We start from the raw sequence: 20,474 nt of genomic DNA on the forward strand, positions 1-20,474 counted from the left end.
AAACTGAGACTTCAAGAGTTATATAACTCGCTCAAGGTCAAACAACCAATAAGTGGCAGAATGGGAGACTCAAAGCCAATCTGACTTTGACGTTCTTAGTTACTATGCTACACTGCTTTCTGCAATCTTTAATAATTGCTAAAGCAGCCAGATCATATTTATCTACTTTAATTCTTCATCCAACATGGTTTTGCCAATGTGAGTCCTCTCTTTCCTCTCTTCCTTTGATATATGATTTTAACCTCTCTAGAATTGAGCAAGTTTTCAAATAATAACACATCTAGTACAATATCGAATTCTAGATGCCATCTCACCAATCTTTTACATTTTCCTTCTTCACTTTATTTCCTTACTTGCTGTACAAAATAGCATTGATCATTGTCTAGCCCATCTCAGTTCTGCTAACACACACAATTAACTTTGCCATCACCCTTAGGCCTTCTAGGTCATTAATATTTGACTGATTTCACTCATCTATTGACAGTCCATGTTTTGAATTCTTTTTTAGTTCCAAGATATATTAGATTGTAACTTGCCACATTGAATTTCAGTTACTCTGTGGTTTTCTCCTCAATTTATTCCTCTGTCATTGCAGCAACTCCCAACTTAGAATCAGATTTTATTACGGTGGTGTTTTCTTATTCTTCCAGATTGCTAATAAAGATGTTAAACCAGACCAGACCTTCGGAGTGACCGTTCGGTTGCTATTTGTATGCTCTTTCAGGAATAGCTGAAAGTGAATGCAAATTGTGAAACTGGATTGCAAGAAGCTTCTAAACTTGTTATCAAGGGTCAAAATAATTCCCCATGTGACAATCAAATGGAAATGGCTTGGGATAGGGGGAATAAAACATGAGGTTAGAAATGTAAGACACAGGGAAGTGGATGAAACAATTTCAGCTCTTGCTGCTAGAGATGACATGAAGAACAATGTCTGTAATGCCAGGATATTGTTTTTTTTTTTAAATAACGTTTTCCCCAATGTTAAGAAATAATTAATATCATATGACTTTCACAGTATAGGTTTATTTTTCATCTCTTTGAGAACACAATACCATAAGGTGAACATTATTTCCATTTGATGCCTAGAAATGGCGAAGCACACAATGGCCCTACACAGTCATTCTCTCTTTGGCATCAGATCAAAGTCTATTAATTTCCACTGGAGTTTGTCAGGTGTCTGAAATTTAGCAATGCAACTAAGTGGCTTGTATATAATAAGTGCACAATAAATATTTGTTTAATAAAAAATCCTTCATAATCAAATCAGAAACTCTGCCATATTAAAGAGGTGTTCCTACAGGACATACTACTCCCTTGTTCCTTCTTTTATCTCCCTTTTCACCTTTATCTCTGTGGGACATTTGACTTCTATTTATTATACCTAAAGTGAAGACTTGCTGTCTTAGACTGCTAGGGCTGCCGTAACAAAGCAACACAAACTGGGTGCTTAAATGACAGGAATTTATTTTCTTACAGTTCTGGAAGCTAAAAGTTCAAGTTAAGGCACTGTCAGAGATGGACTCTGGTGAAGCCTCCGTTCCTGGCTTGTAGATAGTAGCCTCTGCCTGTTCTCACATGGCCTTTTCTCTGTGCTCGCAGGAGACACAGAGCTCTTTGGTGTCTCTTCCTCTCCTTGTAAGGACGTCATTTCTATGGGATTAGGGCCCCACCCTTATGACCTCATTTAACGTTAATTACCTTCCTAACAGCCCTATCTCCAAATACAGTCAAATTGGAGATTAGGAGTTCAACATATGCATTTAATCTAGTCCACAGCATAATCAGTCTATCATACTTGCTGATGCTGCCTGTCTCCTCCACAGTCGAGCTGGAATCTCAATTTAGATGTGCTCTATTTCCCCTCTTTTCACCTCTTGCTATTGCTCAAGCCACACCCCCCCCCACCCCGCCGCAGGGCTAGGAGTCAGTGTCTATGTACTTAGCCCTCCTTATCACTACACCGCAATGCCCTGCTTTGGAAGACGTGAGGAAGTCCTTAGCCTCATGAGCCTGGGGCAACAACCCTTGGCGGCTGTCCTGGGTTGAATAGTGTCTCCCTGAAATTCTTGCCCACCCAGCACCTGGGAACCTGTTACTTTATTTGGAAATGAGTTTTTTTTGCTGAAGTAACCAAGTTAAGATAAGGTCATACTGGGGTAAGGTGAGCCCTAAAACCCATGACTAGTGTCATTATAAGGAGAGGGAGATAGAGACACAGCGACATGAAGACACAGACACATACAGAGGAAAGGCAGCCATGTGAAGATGCAGGCAGAAGTAGAACAATTCAGCCACAAGCCAAGGAAAGCCAAGGATGGCCGGCAGGCACCAGGAGCGAGGAGAGAGGCATGGGACAGATTCTCCTCCAGAGCCTCCAGATGGAACCAATCCTGCTGATACCTTGATTTTGGACTCCTGGCCTCTAGAACTGTGAGAATAAGTTTCTGTTATTTCAAGCTACCTGGTTTATGGGATTTCTGTTCCAACAGTCCTAGGACATTAACACAGTTGCTATGCCACCTGGAGCTGCAATCCTTCCTAACACATCTCATGCCCTAGTCCACCCCCAGTGATTCAGCATCCCATGGCCTATGCACCCTACACTTCCCTGTACAGCCACTAATCGGAATGCGTTTCTATCCCTGCTTGTCCCAACCCTTCTACTGGGTCCTGATTTTTTTTTTTAATATTTGTTTTTTTATTTTATTTTAAAATTTATTTATTTTTCTATTATACTTTAAGTTCTAGGGTGTGTGCCCAACGTGCAGGTTTGTTACATATGTATACATGTGCCATGTTGGTGTGCTGCACCCATTAACTCGTTATTTACACCAGGTATATCTCCTAGCATTAGCATTGGGCCCTGTTTTAAGTGTCCCTCATCAGTCCCTAATCTATAGAAGCTGTTGGGTCAGATCACAATCACATGTTTAAATTCCCTTCATTGCCTAAAGCTGTACCTGATTTGTTTTCTTTATTATTTGTTCATTTTTCCCCTCCTCCATCCAGAATGCAAGTTCCCTGTGAGCAGAGACCATGACTGTCTTGTTCATCATTGTACCCACACACAATACCCAGAACTCTGCCCAGACCGAAGAGTATTTGTTGGATGACATGGAAAATGATCTATATCTATCATCAAAACTTCCTCGGTATTCCATCTTAACCTCTTTTCTTCATCTTCTTCTTGCTCCATAACACTGCTTCTCTGGTAAACATGTTGAACAGAAGATTTTTAGTCACCCACATCCTAAAAAACTTTGGACTTGGCATTAGGAATATCTTGCATTTTCTTGATTGTTGCTTCTACACAATTTCTCCTTCCCTTTCTTCTAAACCTTCAGCTCCCTTGTGTCCCTGCCATTAGACTGTACTAACTGCATTTCCTCCTAATTGCTACCTTCAACCAGTATTCGGTGACATCTCATTTTGCTGAACTGTTGATGACTTTACTAGACTGTCTCTTCATTTCAACCCCTCACCATTCTTGATGACTTCAACATCCATATCTAGGACCTATCCCCACGTTTTGGTTTCTTATTTCCTTAGCCATTCACCTCTATTACTTTTTCTCCATCCACTCCAGCAATTCACTCTTACGGTTTCACTCTTGACATAGTCATCATCAATAAGGAGATTACTTAATAACCTTGACATCAAGCACTGACTTCTAACTCCTACCTTCCAGGCAACCTTCTCTATTCCTTCCACTTGAACTATTTTTCCATCTCAATTCTTCCAAGTATAATTCAAAAAATTCTCATGAGCTGTTACAAACTATTAGTCTGTTTTCATGCTGCTATGAAGAAATACCCAAGACTAGGTAGTTTATAAAGAAAAGGTGTTTAATAGACTCACAGTTCTGCACGGCTAGGGTGCTTCAGGAAACATACAATCATGGTAGAAGGCATCTCTTTACAGGGCAGCAGGAGAGAGAATGAGTGACCAATGAAGGGGATAGTGCTTTATAAAACCATCAGATCTCATGAGAACTCATGCACTATCAGGAGAACAGCATGGGGGAAACTGCCCCCATGATTCAATTATCTCCACCTCGTCCTGCCTTTGACACGTGGGGATTATTACAATTCAAGGTGAAATTTGGCTGGGGACACAGAGCCAAACCATACTATAAGCCTCATGCCATCACTTTCCTTCTTAACCACCCTTGCTTTCAGACCTTTCATTTTAATTACTCCATCAAAAACTCTTACTTCTGTATGTTGCTTTTATCTGCAAATCTCCCCTGTAGTTCCAATTCAGCTGTTTACTTTCTCCATGCTGAAATTTAAGCAGCTAAACATTACTGGAGAAAATTACACAGTGATGTCAATTTGGCATACTGTAAATGATTTCAACTAATTATCAACAAATCTTCAATGAATGGTCAACATTGTCCCATGATCTTACTGCATTTCCCTAGCGTGTTTAATTTCTCATTGTCCAAAATGTCTATTTTACACCCCTTAATCTTTTTACATGTTCTTCTCTGCCTCTCAGCAGATGACCTTATCTTATAAGTTATTAACAGAAGCAATCAGATGGGAATTCTGCTCTTCCCACCATCAAATCTGTCAATTTATTTCCATCTCTCTTGTATTTCCTGACTTCCCTCTTTTTACTGTGGATTAAGGGCTCTTGTCGCTTTCTAATACCACTTCTCTACTTAAACCCTGGATCCCAACACTTTTTGAGTTCTCAGGCAGTCTGTACTGCTGTTATCCACATCCAACTCCTTCATCAATTTCTCTCTCCCTACTGAAGCAATGTTTCAATATCATCTATCTTAAAAAGTGCTTGGACCTCACATCCCTCTCCAGTTTCCTACTCATTTCTTTCCCTTCCACATCATTCAACCCATGCTAACTGCACTTTCATCAATACCACTCCACTGATACTCATTTTATCAAGGTCACTAATGACTACCATATTGCCATGTCCAATAGTTACATTTATCTTTTAACTTCCTTTATCTTTCAACTGACTACTTTCTAAAACACATTCTTGTCTTGGCTTCTATGATACCATTCTCTCTTGGTCTGAATTCTTTTCATAAGCTTTTCCTTCTCAGACGACAAGTTCTCAGAGAGGCCCGGGGATCTCTCTCATCTGCTTTACCACAGACACTACTACAGATCTCATTTACTCCATGAAATTTAATACTATCTGTAAATCAGCGACACTCTCTCACATAATTACCTCTGACATCTTCCTAAGCTCTGGGCTGGCATATCTAATTATCTAATCTCCTTTTGGATATATCATAAACATTTCAAACTTAATGTGGCCAAAGAGAATGCATATCTCTCTACATCCCCTCAACAAACTTGTTCCTTCCTGGTATCTCTGTTTCAGTTAATGCACCATTATCTACCCAGTTCCTTGAGCAAAAATTTATGATTTGGTTCCCCCACCTGCTCAGTACCTTTCTATCCAATTCACAAACAACATCTGTTGGGGGCACTCTAAGATGTGTCCTGAGCCTGACCTCTTCTGGATATCTATTTCTATTGACCTAATCCAAGCTGTTGTCAGCTTTCATTCCGCAGGCTGTGTTGGCTTCTGAACTTGTCTCTCTGCTTTTCCCCTTGACACCTTATGACCCATCCTGTGCACAGCGGCCAGTATGATCTTTTAAAATTTAAATATGATCCAATCACTCCACTTCTTAAAAGCCTGCAAGAGTTTTCTATAGCAACTGGGATAAAATCCAATCATTTTTCCTCTCACACTACCCACTTTCTATGATCTGGCCTCTCCCTACATTTCCAATTTCACCTCATGCCCTCACTCCTGACCCACTGCATTCCAACCATATGGGCCTCCTTCCCTGCTTAGGACACCTATTTACTCTGCTTGGAATGTTCTCCCTCCCAGATCTTCACTTGGCTGCATCTTACTGCCATGCATGCTTGCTTAATTGAAATATTACCTCTTTGGAGAGACCTTCTTTGACCAGATGACTTAAAATTGCCACCTAGTTTTGATCTATCACATCAGGTCTCTGCATAGCATTTTATCACCAGCTGACATGTTTCCTGTGTATTTGGTTTTTTCTTTCCTTTCTCACCTGCAATGGAAGGCCCATGGAAACAGGTACCTTTTTTTGGTCTTGCTCAGTTCAGAGAGCAAATGCTAAAATCATGGCCCAACACAGAGTAGCTGCTCAGTGAGTATTTGTTGAAGGTGTGAATACATAAAGAGCTGAAGGAATTGTTACCATGTTGTATTTATGGAGGTTTCCAAAGATCACCAAGGTGCAGACCACCTTCCTTTCTTTCGCTGAGAAGATTTCCTGTAGCCCTCCACTTGCTAATGGCCATGATGTTATTCAGGTTTGGAATATGCTTCTACTCTTATCATCCTGAACATTTCATTTATTGAATTCTAATATGGATAAGTTATCAGCACTGTGAAGTTATCATTTTTGCCTGCCTCTAAAGCTACAAGATAATTAAAAATGTGTACAAGATACACAAGTGATAGTATATGATAGATTCCATAGGCTTGGGGAAAAAACTTTCCTGTTCACTGATGCCTGAAATTGCTTTTGCTGGGCAAGGCTTTTCATTCCAAATCAGAGATAAAGTTTAAAGATAAAAGACCTGGGAGAGGTCTTGGTGGGCAAGCATATAATTGGCACCTAAAGAGGGGGAAGGGAGAGGCCATCTACGAGGACAAGAAGTAAAATCCCTTCTGCATCAAGCCTCCTTTACAACTTTATTCTGGTGAAGGCATAAAAACTTGTGTCCTGAGAGCTGTATAATTCAGAATTGATTGTAAGTAAAGATATAACACTATGTTATGCATCATAACTGTCTTTGAGTCCCTTCCTCTCCTTGTCTTAGTGTTTTTTCTCTTTTGCCTATGTATTTTCTTTTCTTCATTTTCTCTAGGACTTGATATTCCCTTTCTCCCTATAAATTTTCATAGGCCGCTCCCTATGTGTGAAAAACATATTTCTCTTAGGCTTTTCTCAGCAAAATCCCTCTCTTGCAAATTTGTTTTCAGAATTATGTTTCACCAAATGTTTTCAATGCAGTCCCCTAATAAAATTCTCCCCCCAGGAGAAGGCATGAGAGATGGCTCAAGGAAGAAGAAAAATGAAACTGAATGTCAGTAATATCTCATCTGGGAAACTCGTCTTCCTTCAGACTCATGTTTCTGATTTGCTTACTTAGCCTGTTTCTTCTTTTGTCCTTCAACCACGGTCCCAGTGGACAAGGGCTGTCCCTTCTTTATGTTCTCAAAAGCACCCTATAAATAATAAGCATGTCTGTTTTGTTATAGTTTTCTAATGTTATCTGAATTGCTTACCTTACACATTTTTTTTCACAATGATAAATATCCATACTTTTCTGATTCAATATCTGTTTTCAATGAGGGACATAGAGTTAATGGCAATTCAACTTTTAGAGCACAGAACACAAACCTCAAGATATGGATCTAAATGTAGTAGTTGCACATCCTTACTCTGCACCTGAAATTGAAATTCAAGCTATATTTTATCTGAGGGCCTCTATTTTATATGTAAGTAAAAGAAAAAAGGCAAGATGAGAGTTGTATTGAGACTCTAAAGTAAAATAAAAATAGGTGTTAATAGACTCGAAGAAGATTAGGAGTACAGATTCACTTTATAAAAAATATTTTTATACAAATATAAAGCAATAATGTATTATACTGATGGTTGATTTTGTCATCTTCAGACTAACTGATTGTTTTAATCTTTTAGAGAAAAATGCTTCAAATTTTCTACCAAGTGGAATGGGAGGAGGGCATTAAAAGATAACTTAGTTTTCTCCTCTCTCTGATTCTCATTGGGGGTTGTTGCAACTTGCTAAAGAAAATAGATGGAAAATTTACTTATATCCTTAATATATTTTAAATATTGCTATATTATCTTTATTTCCTCAAGTTATGCATAAACCAGTCAAGTCTATGTCTAATCTGTGTTCTATTCTCATAAAATTATTAATACATTAAACAATATGTCATTAATAATAATTGTTTAATTGAAATCAATTGACACAATGCTAAAAATATTGAACATTTGACTAGTTCAAAATTTTCATTTTGTTTTCTGTTTATTTCAGTTAAATCTCAACATTCGTGACAAGAAAGGAAAGCAGAAGTATTCTGCCCATTTAGGGATGGGCAAACTGAGGGCCAGGGAAAAGTAAACTAGGATTACGATCAGTGCTGTGCTATGAAATGTTTAAGAACCAGGTCTCTGGGTGAGGGGAGGGGGTCGACTCCTGAACTCTGATCTGTGGTATTTGCCAATTCCTGTGATGTAAATACTCTCACTATGGTCGATTTCAACTTGTCAATGTGAAGTCACTGAACATAAAGTGGGGAAGGTATATACGTGACTGGTTCTTGTAACTTCAGCTCAGCACCCCGGCAATCGAGTGCAGCACCTTGAGTGAAAAGGGAAGGATTCCCTGGTCAGCTATGGTGTATGATGGTATCTCATGGCACACAAAGAAAAGTTCACCTATAGGGTTTGTGACGTGCGGAGACTTTGGTGGTTCTTGGGGACTCTGCAACAGAATTTGAGGGCCTCCCCACTAGAGTGCTGCCAGTGTTAATGATAATTCCTAATTCTGTCATCTCGGTTCAAAGTTGAAACTCCAAGGGGAGAAAATCTTATTGGCCCAGTTGCATTCGTTGTTTAGGACCAAGGGCATCCATGGCAAAGATGCTGCTGTTGGAGCCTCATCCTCATGTGACAGTTGCAGTTTCCAGAGAAGAAGGAATCACAGTGCTTTTGGAGCTCCTGTTAAATTAGGTATTAGGTATCTAATATGCTTTATTGCTTAGCGTCCAGCCCCCATGCACCCTCTTCCAGTAGACACAATGTCAATGCATCCCCCCCATTTGAGGCCAGGCTTTTCAGGATCTCCCATTTTAGGCTGAAATTGTAAATCTAACCATGACCAGTACTCCCTATATGCAACCACTGGGGAAGAGGGGAAAAGAGAAAGAGAACTTCTGTTTTCAAATGGAGAAGGAAATAAAAAGAGAGACTTACAATTACACATGTAGAATTGATTACATACGTACCATGCTGACTTTTCCCAAACCCCATTAAGATGACAACTGTAGAGATTTGAAAAGCCAAAATCCCATAGCAGAAAGAGCATAAGAGTGAAGAGGAGAACAGTAACACAATTAGCAATGAATTAGCAATGCAGAGGAAATGGAAATATAAGCTGAGGAGAGGAAGCCACGTCAACTTACATCACAGGAAGTTCTGAAATGGAAGTTTATTTTATTTTTAATTTTTTTTATTTCCATAGGTTATTGGGGAATAGGTGGTGTTTGATTACACTAGTAAGTTCTTTAGTGGTGATTTGTGAGATTTTGGTGCACCCATCACCCCTGAAATGGAAGTTTCTGAAAATGGAAAGTATCATACACTTCTGAAAATGGGGCGTGGGATTAGACACAGAAAGGTTATCTGAAAGTTTTATGAGAAGCAACTACCCCAGACACCTCCCTCATTCCATTCTAATCTGGATTCCAGATTGAATCCAGATTGGATTCTCTTTCCCTGGCAGAAGACTAGAGGCTTATGCTATGAAGAATCGGAAACAAAAGAAATCCAGGCTTGAGAATTCCTGGCTGAGAAACTGGGTACCGAAAACAAGGGCATTAAATGAAACACTATGCAAACTTTATGTAGACAATGGGACCTCCTCACCGGCTTTCCACACCTAGCTCCAGAATTCCTACAGATAGGTTTATTTCCCTAAGAAAGAGAAAAGCAGTTCCTGGCAGCTGAGAGCTGGCCTGGCCACATCAGTGGGTTGTCGGTGTTTCTAAGAGCCAGGGCCAGCTGGGTGGTGTGTGACTAGGATGGTCACATAGGACTCCATGCTCAAAAAGGCCCCTCACTAGGGGTTTAGAGCTATGCACTTGCCATCTTGAAATTCTTTATTCTTAGTTAATGTGAATTTGTGTTTTGCAAGTGGAGCCAATGGGACAATGCAGCATGCACTGTAGGCTTGGAACCTCCGCTTGGAGCCTCCACTCAGGTGTGGACCCAGGCTCAGAACAGGTTCTCTGAGCCTCTTTGCCCCATTCAGCCTCCCTACCGTGTCTATACCCCACACCTGCTGCTGTTCTCACTAGAGACTGAGTTGCATGGTGTTGGCTGGGATAGGCCACCCTCCAGCTTGAGCAGGGACCTGGATGCAGGTGTTAAGAGGGTGCGGGCAGGGTAGGATGCCTGTCCTGGCAGTGCTGTGTCATGTTGGAGGGAGTGGTGACTCTGCGGAACCTGTCAGCTAACCAACCCTTCAGGTACCGGCGCAGAAGTTGTCATCTCTCAGTCTCATGTCTACTGTGGGTTGTGCCTTATTTCCTTATTTTATTTGTTTTTTTTTTTTTTCATTTGTATATATTTAGGGGTACAAGTGCAATTTTCTCATGTGCATAGATTGTATAATAGTCATGTCAGGGCTTCAGAGTATCCATCTCTCAATAATATAAATATTTATTATTCTTCACTCTCCTAACCCTTCACCGTTCCTAGTCTCCACTGTCTATGAACTCCACTTTCCACATCCATGTGTACACATTTTTTAGCACCCATGGATGAGTGAGAACATGTGATGTTTGCTTTTCTGTGTCTGCTTCTTTCACTTAAGTTAACGACCTCTAGTTCCATCCATGTTGCTGCAAAATACATGATTTCATTCTTTTTATGGCCCAGTAGTATTCCATTGTGTATATATGCCACATTTTTAAAATCTAATCATTTGTTGATGGACATTTAGCTTGATTCTATATTTTGGCTCTTGTGAATAGTGCTGCAATAAATACATGAGTCAGGTATCTCTTTGGTATATTGATTTCTTTTTCTTTGGGTAGATACCCAGTAGTGGGATTGCTAGACGGAATGGTAGTTGTATTTTTAGTTATTTGAGAAAAAACTCCATATTGTTTATTTTTGACTATGATTTTCTTATTTTCCTTTGAGAATTGTAAAAATGTTTTAAATCCAAGATAAAAGTCGGTTTCTCTGGGCAAATTTAGTTGTGTTTTCTCAGGTGCCTAGGAGTGCGGCCCATTTATGTCAAATAAGTGTCTCTCAAGGAGTATGATGTTAGCATTTTTGGACAGGACGTTTCTTTATTATGGAAGTTTCCTGTCTCTGTTTACCATCTGCAAAAAGTTTGTAGTACACCCAGTAACTGTGAGAACCCCCAAACATCCCAAAATATTTCCAAACACCTCCTGTGTCAGGTGGTATCCTCGTTGGATGAAAACCCTCTTCTAAATTAAATTTTTGGCTTGAGGCATACTGGACCTCATGAGGCGTTTGAATGAGGGCTTTATATACAGGAATCAACTGGTGGGCTCCAAATTCTCCAGGGCATTTTTCCTATGCAATCTGCCCAGAGCCAAGGGTTGACACAGTAGCGTGAGGCTGAGGATGGAGTACTTATTTATTGTTTTTCCCTGTCCTGTATTAGGTTGTAACCCTTTCGGATCCCATCTTCATCTGAACCATCACCTGTGACATCCAACCTGGGGCTGACCCTGGGGCATTCTGCTTCCCATATCCCTTGAGGCTGTGAAAATTAAAATTCAAGTACATCTGGCTTAGCAACAGACCCCACTGCAAAGCTGGATCTAGTGCTCTTCTGACCTCTGCTCCTGTCTTGAGAATTGATGTCTTGTTTTTCATATTTTATCCAAGATTTCTAGTTATTTTCAAAAGCTGGAGCAAGACAGCAATCTAACTCTATGCAGATCTTTTAAAGGAATCAGTAGTCACAAATTTTCTAGCATGATTAGGAAAAAAATGGTTATAAAATATGTCATAGTAGCCTTATAATAAAGGGAAGGAGGAAACATAGAATTTGAGAATAATGCTAATAGCATAATATGTTAGTCTGTTCTTATGCTGGTGATAAAGACATAACTGAGACTGGGTATTTTATAAAGGAAAGGTTTAATTGACTCACAGGTCCACATGGCTGGGGAGGAGTCACAACCATGGTAGAAGGTGAATGAGGAGCAAAGTCACGTCTTACATGACGGCACCAGGCAAGAGAGCTTGTACAGGGGAATGCCCATTTATAAAACCACCAGATCTCATGAGACTTACTCACTATCACGAGAACAGTATAGGAAAATCTGCCCCCATAATTCAATGATCTCCACATGGCCCCACCCTTGACATGTGGGGGTTATTACAATTCAAGACGAGCTTTGGGTGGGGACAAGGCCAAACCATATCACATGATATAGTGTAAATGTATTGGGCTATTCTTGCATTGCTATGATGAAATATCTGAGACTGAATAATTCACAAGGAAAGAGGTTTAATTGCCTCATGGTTCTGCAGGCTGTACAGGAAACACAGGAGCATCTGCTTCTGGGGAGGCCTCAGGAAGCCTTTTTTTTTTAACTCATGGCAGAAGGTGAAGGGGGAACAGGCACATCACATGGCAAGCAACAAGCAAGAGAGAGAGATTGAGAGACAGGGAACGAGGTGCCACACTTTTAAATGACCAGATCTCACGAGAACTCACCCACTATCATGAAGACAGCTCCAAGCCGATGGTGCTAAACCATTCATGAGAAATCCACCCCCATGATCAAATTATCTCCCACCAGGCCCTACCTCCAATACTGGGGATTGCAATTCAACATGAAATATGGGCGGGGACACAGATCCAAACTGTGCCAGTAAGCATGAGAGTGTGGGGGCCAGACACATTTGTGTTTGAATCCCCACTGTGCCACTTAACATCTCTGTGACCTTGGGGAAGTTATGGGATATCTTTAAACCTCAGTTTCTTTCTCTGTAAAATGGAGCAAAAATAACACCTGTCAAGGGAGGATTAAAGAGATAGCATATGTTACTTAGCTCCCTTTCCTTTCTGCTTCAGTTGTCAGGGCTCCCCAAATCCATTTACCCATTTTTTCTTTCTTTTATTTTTTTCATTAAAAAAAATCTTGTCCTTCTTTTCTTTTTGCAGGGGATCTCTCAATAAGAACTAGACATACCTGGATACAGATGAAGTTTTAATTAAATTTGGAAGTTCAGAACTCCAGAACTCCAGAACCGAAATCAGACTTATGGGGGTTAGAAATGGAGAACTGTTGTAATGGGATGAGTTGATAGAAATGCTCTTGGTTTCAGCTGTGTTTGTGATAAGCTATTGAGAACAATAAAGAAAAGCTCCAGTGTAGTCACAGAACATGCACATTTGAGTTCTATGGATTATCCAGTTTGGGCAGCAAGTGGAGAGGAGAGAGAAAGAAAGGGAGAGAGGGGGGCAATACTGTGGTGATTCTACATGCTCTTCCACCAAAGACCATGTACTCTTAAGTGACAATGAAATGGGAGGGGAATTTGTTGTCAACTCCAGTGATCCTGTGTGTCTTTGGTTGTGCGAATATCTCAGGCTACTGAAAATGTCTTGCTTTATAGATATATGCTATTCATATCAAGCAGCCCTTAAATGCAAGCCAGCAACTTCGTTTGGTATCAAACTAACAAAACAGCAATCTGTGGTAACATGAGAAGAAATTTGGCTGTGTTGCACTTGGGAGAGAAGGAAGGTCTGCTTTTGTTTGGGTGACTGTCAAGGATCATTTTTTTCACACATATTTTTTGCCAAAAAGGCTGACTTTAGAACCCAACTGGGGTACAATACAACTGTATTGTGATTGAAATTTATATTCTTCACACAAAATCAGTATATCACTTTGAGTAGTAAAAGCAAACATGTTTTCATATCTACTAGAAACTATAAAAGACTAGACATAAATTAGATGAAATTATCCAACAGCTGAAACCATCTGCCCCCAAAATCATATGAAAACACTTTTTGTTTCCCAAGTCTCAATCTAGGGCTTTCATCAAATATTGAAATGATGAAGTTATAGCTACTATGAAATAAATGTTAATGCATCTAATTGTAGAAGTTCATGGATAATGTCGTAAAAGGTATGTGAAATCTCAGGAAAAATTCAGAATCAGAACTTTTCAGGGCTAAGTAAACAGTATGCAGGATGCACAGCAAGGAAATTTTTTACTTTCTATCACCCAACAGATAAATAACGCAGAAGTTTACTGAGCAAACAATTGTAGCAAAGGGTTGAGTCATTCTGTAAGCTATTTTGTCAAAGTTGTGGTAGATTGGACACTCTGGCTATGAAAAATTATCCTCCTAGGAGGCCCTTATTGAAGATAGCAGGTACTTTGTACAAAATCCTAACAGAAACAATGCAAACTATTAAGTATGGACGAGATGCCAAAAGGCTCTGCAGCAATTTGCTGTTTGAAAGGATGTATTCTGTATAATTATAAAAGTCACAACTAACCATCTGTTTCAATATCATGGCATTATGTCGTTGGTCAGCATTGTAAAAATGAACATTTTGTTATTTTTGATGAACACTATTTAGGTTTATCTGAACACACGAAGCACAAATGGTGATATAATTCAACATTTATTGTATGTCTAGAATGTGAACAGCATGGTAGTAGACAGTGGGAGGTAGATTTTTTAAAAAGAATTCTTACTCTCAAAGTGTTTTCAGGCCAGCAAAGGAGGCAAAAAATACATGCAAATGGCTTTCATAGAAGGTTCAAGGGGATTATTTACTTAAGACATTTATTGAACAACTACTATATGCCTGGCACTGTGCTACAGTGTAGCTGCAAATACAGACAGAAGAGGTGCAATCCCTGCTCTTAAGGAGCTTATGCACAGGCAGGCCTACAGAGAGCAACAATACACTTTTCTAAGTGCTGTAATAGAGAAAAACCACAGAGATTGCTGAGTGATAAGGGGGAGGGGCCTTACTCTATCATCCATTGGGAGCATCAGGGAAAGCTACGCCAAGACTTAACAACTGGGCTGAGGTTTTCTTGTTTTTGTTTTTGAGACGGAGTTTCGCTCTGTTGCCCAGGCTGAAGTGCAGTGGCATGATCTCCGCTCACTGCAACCTCTGCCTCCCAGGTTCAAGTGATTCTCCTGCCTCAGCCTCCCAAGTAGCTGGGACTACAGGTGCGTGCCACCACACCCAGCTGATTTTTTGTGTTTTTAGTAGCGATGGGGTTTCACTGTGTTAGCCAGGATGGTCTTGATCTCCTGAAGTTGTGGTCTGCCTGCCTCGGCCTCCCTAAGTGCTGGGATTACAGGCATGAGCCACCACGCCTGGCCTGGGCTGAGTGTTTTAAGATTGAGCACAATTAGCCAACTAAGAAAGGAATTGGAAGGAAGAAAGATAAGCCAGAAGGAAGAAAAAGAAAATAATAGAACAAAATATTTCATGGTCTAATTGTAAGTGTGAGAGAGTATAATGTGCTCAAGGATCTGCCAATATATTTAGTGTGGCCAGTGTGTTGGGATTGATACAGCCAGACATGGGATGAAAAAGGTAAGCAAGAGGCCCTGGCTGCCAACTCAAGGAACTTGGACTTTGCTCTCCAGTGGGACTTAGTCTTGATCAAATGTGTATGTTAGGAAGGTGAATTTGGCAGCAGAGTCAATAAAGTCCAGGAGGGAGGGCCAAATTGGAGATGGCAGTGGGTTAGAAGGCTGCTGCCAGGGACCGGGGACAAATGCTGAGGGCCTGAGCTAAGGCAGAGCTGGTGTTGAAGAGCATGAACCAAATTAACTGGAGGCTGAGTCCATAGACTTGGTGGCTCTTTTGGGGTGGCTCCGTGGGGGTGGTGCCTTCTTCCAAGATAGAGACCACAGGAGAGATTTACTTAAACACGCAGAGGATGAGTCCGGTCCTGCACGCGGAGCGTTTGCTGTGTCTGACTGCCAATACCCAGGTGGCAGTGGCATCTGTGGTTCAGAGCTCCCCAGAGTGGTTGGGACTGAGAAGCACTGAGTCAGGAGGTACCTGAAGCTGTGGGAGTTTTTGAAAGCACTTTTCTCCCTAAGGAGAGAAACAGGAACTAGGGAGAAGAGAATCTTAACATTTACATGCAGAGGGAGAAAAGAACCCCCAAAAGAGACTGAAGAGGACCTAGCTGCAGGCGAAAGCTATCTCGGGAAGCCACAGGAGTTGCAAGCAGGAGGACGCAGGCAACTGTGTCGATTATAACAGCGGCAAGGGAAATGGAAACTGAAAATTGTCTGCTAGTTAGCAATTGTGATGTGTGTGGTCACCTTCACCAGTGAGGCTGCAGTAGAATGCATGAAAGATGGGATGAGGCAGAGCCCTGTGTTTAGAGATGAGAAAGGAGGAGACTACAACATGAGGTTAGAGAATAAATGAGGGAATCAAAAAGTGGGCCAGGTGCAGTGGCTCACACCTTTAATCCCAGCACTTTGGGAGGCTTAGGTGGGCGGATCACCTGAGGTCAGGAGTGCGAGACCAGCCTGGCCAACATGGTGAAACCCCATCTCTACAAAAAATACAAAAACTAGCCAGATGTGGTGGCACTTGCCTGTAATCCCAGCTACTTGGGAGGTTGAGGCAGGAGAATCACTTGAACTCAGGAGGCAGAGGTTGCAGTGAGCCGAGATCGTGCCACTGCACTCCAGCCTGGGTGACAGAGTGAGGCCTGATCTCAAAAAAAAAAAAAAAAAAAAAAAAAAAAAAAAAAGGTGGAGACAGTGTTTGGAGATAATCCTTTCAAGAAAGTGGACTCTGAAAACAAGGAGCGTAAGTAGAACCAGTGAGAAAAAAAAAAAAACAGAATTTTTTTAAATTTACTCTCACACAGTCATTCCACCTACAGAACACTTCCATGAGCAGATGTTTAGGGGTTTTCTTTCACACACCAAGCAATTCTCCAGCAGACATCAACTGAGTGTCCTCTAATTTAACTCAATTCTGGATACTATCTACCTGGAGATAGCATCAGACACACCATGGGTTGATGACTCAGTCCCACAAGACTTCCTTCAACTTCAGATGCCAGTCCCAAGTAGTATGTCATCACCTACACTTCTGCCCAGTTGGCTATTATTTGGCTCTGGCCAGGCACAGTGGCTCATGCCTGTAATCCCAGCATTTTGGGAGGCCTGGGTGGGCAGATAGCTTGAGGCCAGGAGTTTGAGACCAGTCTGGACAATATGGTGAAACCCCAGCTCTACAAAAAATACAAAAATTAGTTGGGTGTGGTAGCATGCACCTGTAGTCCCAGCTACTTGGGAGGCTGAGGTGGGAGGATCACTTGAGCCTGGGAGGCAGAGGTTGAAGTGAGATTGTGCCACTGCAGTCCAGCCTGGGTGACAGAGAGAGTGCATCTTAAAAACAACAACAACAACAACAAGGTTTCCCACAACCCCTTCCTTGAGTTGGATTAATTTGCTAGAGTGGCCCACATATCTCAGGGAAACACTTTGCTTATGTTTACTGACTTCTTAATAAAGAACATAATAAAGGATACAGAAGAACAGTCATACGGAAGTGATACATAGGGCAAGGGACATGGGAATGGGCACAGAACTCCCATGCCTTTTCCAGGCACCATGCCCCCCAGGAACTTAGTGCCTTACATCCCAGCTGCTCCAACCATGACTAAAGGGGGCCAAGGTACAGCTCAGGCCATGGCTTCAGAGGGTGCAAGCCCCAAGCCTTGGCAGCTTCCACTTGGTGTTGAGACTGTGGTTGCATAGAAGTCAAGAATTGAGGTTTGGGAATCTCTGCCTAGATTTCAGGAGATGTATGGAAATGCCTGCATATCCAGGCAGAAGTTTGCTGCTGGGGCAGGGCCCTCATGGAGAACCTCTGCTAGGGCAGTGCAGAAGGGAAATGTGGAGTCAGAGCCACCACACAGAGTCCCTACTGTGGTACCACCTGTGGACCTGTGAGAAGAGGGTCACTATCCTCCAGATCCCAGAATGCTAAATCCACCAACTGTGCTCCTGGAAAAGCCGCAGACATTCAGCATCAGCTGGTGAAAACAACCAGGAGGGAGGCTGTTCCCTGCAAAACCACAGGGGTGGAGCTGCTCAAGGCTATGGGAACCCACCTCTTGCATCAGCATAACCTGGATGTGAGGCATGGAGTCAAAGGAGATCATTTTGGAGCTTTAAGATTTGACTGCCCTGCTAGATTCTGGACTTTCATGGGGCCTGTAGCCCCTTTGTTTTGGCCAATTTCTCCCATTTGGAATGGCTGTATTTATCTAATGTCTGTGACCACATTGTATCTAGGAAGTAACTAACTTGCTTTTGATGTCACAGACTCATAGGCAGAAGGGACTTGCCTTGTCTCAGATGAGACTGGATTGTAGACTTTTGAATTAATACTGAAATGAGTTAATACTTTGGGGGCTGTTGGGAAGGCATGATTGGTTTTGAAATGTGAGGACATGAGATTTGTAAGGCACCAGGGCAGAATGATATGGTTTGGCTCTGTGTCCCCACCCAAATATCATCTTGTAGCTCCCATAATTCCCACATGTTGTGGGAGGCACCCGGTGGGAGATACTTGAATCATGTGGGCAGATCTTTTCCATGCTGTTCTTGTGATAGTGAGTAAGTCTCAGGAGATCTGATGGTTTTAAAAATGGGAGTTTCCCTGCACTAGCTCTCTCTTTGCCTGCTGCCATCCACGTAAGATGTGACTTACTCCTCCTTGACTTCCACCATGATTGTGAGGTGCCCCCAGCCATGTGGAACTGTAAGTCCGATAAACCTCTTTCTTTCGTAAATTGCCGTGTCTCATGTATATCTTTATCAGCAGCAGAAAAATGGAGTAATACAGAGTGGTTTTCAATTGAAGAAGGAATATCTTATTCAATGCAAATGGAGTTAAGAAGGTAAGGCAGGGTTGCTTGCATCACGGGTGAGGATGAACATATCTGTGAATTGTGTAGTCAATGCTCCTGGGTTCTCTTTTCTCTAGAAAGTAGGAGGAAACACAAGATTCTGAGTAAGGATGATACTATGTCAAATTAGGAGTTGGCAAGAGGGGAGAAAAAAGTGTAATGTCAAAGAAGGGATAAAAGTTATCCTGATGTAACAAAGGTTCGTGGAGGAGATGGTATTTAGTGCTAATGTAGGCAGAATTCAGGAAAATAAAGAGAAAAGAATAAGTTTCAGGAGGAAGATTATCATAAGCAGAAGCAAAAAAAACAGAAAAGTGAGATCATGTTAAGGTCAGTAACTCACAAAAATGAGAAATGTTGATTAGATCATAGAGTACATAAAGAAAACTTCACAGATATAATGATTTTTAAAATGTCATATTTAGCTATGTGTATCTAGGATCCAACATGGTTCTTGGCACAAAGATGGGTCCTCAGCAAATATTGGTTAAATGAATGAGAAGATGAAAGTATTTATAAAGTCATTTGCTCTATGACAAGTTATGAATTAAAATAAACCTCAAAGGGTAAGCAACAAATACTATTTTTTTGTAGAAAAATACTATTAAAATATCATTAGTTCACTGTTCATCTGAATAGGTGCCCCAGTTCTTATTGTTATATAATGAATCATCCCAAAATTTAATGGGGTTAAACATCAGCCTTTTAAATATAAAATTTCACAGATTCTGTTAGTGAGGAATTTAGGCAGGGCTCAGCTGGGAAATTCTTCTGCTTTTGGTGGCATTGACTATTGCTCCATGATATTCAGCTGCAAATGTGCTGGTCTGGAGGATCCAACGTGGCTCCACTCACGAATCTCGCACCTTGGAGACGGTGGCTGGAAGGCTGGGCTCCAGCTGGGACTTTTGATGGAGCACCTACATGTGACTCTCCAGCGTGGTGGTCTTGAGTACTCGGGATTCTTAAATGTTGGCTGGCTTCCTGTGGAGTGGTGGTTCTCAACAAGGAGTGATTTTGCCCACCCAGGAGACAATAACTGCAATACCTAAAAGTGGTTTTGGTTGTTACAACCCAGGGGGAGAGTGCTACTCTCAATGAATGGGTGGAGGCCTGGAATGCTGCTAGACACCCTACGATGTGCAGGACAAGCCCAGCTTAACTGCCAACAAAAAGTGTTAATGAGAAACTCTGCGGTAGATCAAGTGGCCCAAAAGAAACAGGCAGCAGCGGCAAGGCCTTCTCAAAGTCATCTGGAGTCACTTCCACCAAATTGTATTGGTTACAGGAGATCATAATTGTATTGGTTACAAGAGATTCACAAAGCTGGTCTACAGTCAGCAGGAAGGGAATTGTAATTCACCTCCTGATGGGTGACTTGCAAAGTCACATTGTACTAGAGCATGTGGATGGCACAGTTTTGGAAAACATCAGTTACCACAACAGGGATGGAAGCATAAAATAAATGTCTTGGGGAAAGAAGGGGAAAACATTTAATGGCAGGAAGGCCAGAATCGTGAATATACATAACATGCAGATGGGAAAAAGAGATGGGTCCAGTCAATATGCATCATAGAAAAATCCTCCTTCTTATAGGAAAACTGAGAGGGAAACCTAAAACTGCCTCTCTCTCATCTCTGGTCCAATTGACAAGCAACAGATCAGTGATGGGTGGACCCATTGGGAAAAGTTAAGACTTCTC

General features: G+C 41.4%; 1 protein-coding gene across 7 annotated transcripts in view; it reads right to left on the reverse strand.

Moving 5' to 3' along the window:
• The window catches only part of BASP1 (brain abundant membrane attached signal protein 1), a 1,209,505-nt gene that overhangs the window by 1,028,319 nt on the left and 160,712 nt on the right, over positions 1–20,474 (reverse strand). Inside the window, exon 1 of one of the 7 annotated variants that reach the window (XM_050794731.1) lies at positions 1,903–1,906. The exons of the other annotated variants lie outside the window; for them this stretch is intronic. The gene's annotated coding sequence lies outside the window, so the exon portion shown is untranslated. Of the gene's footprint in view, positions 1–1,902; positions 1,907–20,474 lie in introns of those variants that run through there. 7 annotated transcript variants of the gene reach the window in all.

This window comes from Macaca thibetana, chromosome 6 (assembly GCF_024542745.1).
Source record: "Macaca thibetana thibetana isolate TM-01 chromosome 6, ASM2454274v1, whole genome shotgun sequence".
NCBI classification, from domain to species: Eukaryota; Metazoa; Chordata; class Mammalia; order Primates; family Cercopithecidae; genus Macaca; species Macaca thibetana.